Genomic DNA, 3,579 nt, shown 5'->3' on the forward strand with positions numbered 1-3,579 from the left:
CATCCCCTCTCTGCTCCCCCACCACACTCGCCCACAGCCGAGAACTGGAGGGGTTGGACACATGGTATCATTGGAGCTTAGGAGTTCACTTGTCACACTAACTGGTTATGAAATGTAAACACGGTGACGGTGCCATTTGTTTAGTTAATCTGGAGGTGAAAGAAACACAAACCTGTTTAGGAGAGGTGCTGGCTAGCGGAGTAGAACACCTGTTTAGGAGAGGTGCTGGCTAGCAGAGTAGAACACCTGTTTAGGAGAGGTGCTGGCTAGCGGAGTAGAACACCTGTTTAGGAGAGGTGCTGGCTAGCAGAGTAGAACACCTGTTTAGGAGAGGTGCTGGCTAGCAGAGTAGAACACCTGTTTAGGAGAGGTGCTGGCTAGCAGAGTAGAACACCTGTTAAGGAGAGGTGCTGGCTAGCAGAGTAGAACACCTGTTTAGGAGAGGTGCTGGCTAGCAGAGTAGAACACCTGTTTAGGAGAGGTGCTGGCTAGCAGAGTAGAACACCTGTTTAGGAGAGGTGCTGGCTAGCAGAGTAGAACACCTGTTTAGTTCAACTGATGTGATGAGGTGGTGTTGAAGGAGTCAGGCGCAGGAGGGTAAATCACAGAAACAGGCTTTAATCCGAAAAATACAGGTTTACGCAGAAATGCGTCAAACACACTCCAGGGCACAAAACAGGCACACTGGAAAATACAAGGCACACAGGAAAAATACTCCTGTCGATACTAAATACAAGAGCTCCACTGAGCTACTAACCTCCACAACAAACAATCACCCACAAGGACAAGGGGGGCAGAGGGAACACTTATACATGGACTAATGAGGGGAATAGAACCAGGTGTGTGTGATTGACAAGACAATTGTGATGATGATTGGGGCGGCAGGGGTTAGTACTCCGGTGACGACGAACGCCGAAGCCTGCCCGAACAAGGAGGGGAGGCAGTCTCGGCCGAAGTCGTGACAACTCAATTAACCAAATATTAAACCAAATGCCTTAAATGATGTAAAGATTAGTTTTATGAGATCGAGTTGTCATCAGAAGACTGGAGGGCACGTTCCAAAGTGTTAGAAGTGGAAGAAATAGTTTATAAACTGTCGATTCTCAAACTACTCCCAGACTTCTATCTAAAGTTATGACTGTCTTTTATACCCATGTATGTCTACCCTGAATTAACCACATATTTTAATTTAAATGCATAATGGTGTAAGGCTGTTCTCAGGATAGTTCTTCAGAACAATGCACTAACTCTCAGGTTCAGAAATAAGATTGTTGATAACCATCATTGAATAGTCACTGCAAAGTTATTATGAGTTACTGCACTGAATAAAATATCTAACTCATGTCGACATTTCTTCGTGTATCTTCCCGCTGGGAATTTCAACATGGAAATGTGGGTTATATTTGGTTGAGACGTTGATCAATGAGATTTCAACCTTTATTCACCCACTCAAAAAGACAGCCAGAAGTTTGTTGAATTCCCAATGTTTTATCACTATGCTTTCAACCATCTATAAACACAACTGAATTCCAACGGAAAAACAATGTCAGCGTTTTGGTTTTAGTTCAACCATTTAAAAGCACAACAAAATTCAAATGGGAATACAATGTCAGATATTTTGTATTTATTGCATACAACAACTTCATGTGTTATCTCTGTGTTTCATCTAATAGCAGAACCGAATGACCTGGATTAGAGTTGAGATGACATTAAAAGCACATAGTGCAAGTGATCAATGCTGTTCAAGATTCTCTGCAGATTATTATAGCAATAGTGAAGACCTCAACAGACCTGGGACCTTTGCATGCTATCTTGAACATGCACGCTTTCTATGATGACACAAGAAGACGTTCATAGTTACAGTAGGCGAACCTCAAAATGTGCCCATGGATGTGTTACTCATTTTAAGGTTGAATAAATACTGTTACATTAGTTTGTAAAATAGCCTTAACTTTAGGCTATTTACTGTTTTACTAAAGGATTATTGAATTGTGTTTGGTAATATCAACATTTAAAGGATATCTACTGCTTGGATAGTTCCATCTGAGCCACTGGTTTAATCCTTTTCTTTAACTTTAACATTTTTGGTTTAGTTGGAGACGTGAATCCAACATAGGCCTATCATTTGTTAGCTTGTTGACAACTTAATAGTCCCGTTTGGCTCAGTTGGTAGAGCATGGCGCTTGCAACGTCAGCGTTTGTCGGTTCGTTTCCCACGGGGATCAGTATGAAAATGTATTTTCTCACTACTGTAAGTCGCTCTGGATAAGAGTCTGCCAAATGATAATAGATGTTTTACTGTATGCAGACGTGTAAATGAATTGTGTTTGGTTATCAACAATTGTATGTTTTGTGCCACTGACTTAGTCTGGCTTTAATTCCAGTTTGTCTACAAATTAATAATTTATATGCTGTATTCATGTCTCCATCTGGATAGTCACCTGGAATGCATTTCAATTAACAGGTGTGCCTTGCTAAAAGTTAATTTGTGGAATTTATTTCCTTCTTAATGTGTTTGAGCCAATCAGTTGGGTTGTGACAAGGTAGGGATGGTATACAGAAGATAGCCCTATTTGGTAAAAGACCAAGTCCATGTTATGGCAAGAACAGCTCAAATAAGCAAAGAGAAACAACAGTCCATCATTACTTTAAGACATGAAGGTCAGTCAATACGGAAAATGTCAAGAACTTTGAAAGTTTCTTCAAGTGCAGTCGCAAAAACGATCAAGCGCTATGGTGAAACTGGCTCTCATGACGTCCGCAACAGGAAAGGAAGACCCAGAGTTACCTGCAGAGGATAAGTTCATTAGAGTTAACTGCACCTCAGATTGCAGCCCAAATAAATGATTCACAGAGTTCAAGTAACATCAACGGTTCAGAGGAGACTACTAAAGGATACCAATAAGAAGAAGAGACTTGCTTGGGCCAAGAAACACGAGCAATGTTGACACTGTCTGTGATTTATTTACAATCAAGGCACGCTTAACCAGCATGGCTACCACAGCACTATGCAGCGATATGCCATCCCATCTGGTTTGGGCTTATTGGGACTATCATTTGTTTTTCAACAGGACCCAAAACACACCTCCAGGCCGTGTAAGGGCTATTTGACCAAGAAGGAGAGTGATGGAGTGCTGCATCAGATGACCTGGCCTTCACAATCACCCGACCTCAACCCAATTGAAATGGTTAGGGATGAGTTGGACCGCAGAGTGAAGGAAAAGCAGCCAACAAGTGCTCAGCATATGTTGGAAAAGCATTCCAGGTGAAGCTGGTTGAGAGAATGCCAAGAGTGTGCAAAGCTGTCATCAATGTGAAGGGTGGCTACTTTGAAGAATCTCTAATATAAAATATATTTTGATTTGTTTATCACTTTTTTGGTTACTACATGATTCCATATGTGTTATTTCATAGTTTTGATGTCTTCACTATTATTCTACAATGTAGAAAATAGTAAAAATAAAGAAAAACCCATGAATTAGTAGGTGTGTCCAAACGTTTGACTGGTACTGTTTAAATATATACATATGTACATGTGTTTTGCATATGCAGTGATTGTGTGGCAAAATGCATTGCAAC

Source organism: Coregonus lavaretus (genome assembly GCF_964263955.1).
Source record: "Coregonus lavaretus genome assembly, chromosome: 5".
Taxonomy (NCBI): domain Eukaryota; kingdom Metazoa; phylum Chordata; class Actinopteri; order Salmoniformes; family Salmonidae; genus Coregonus; species Coregonus lavaretus.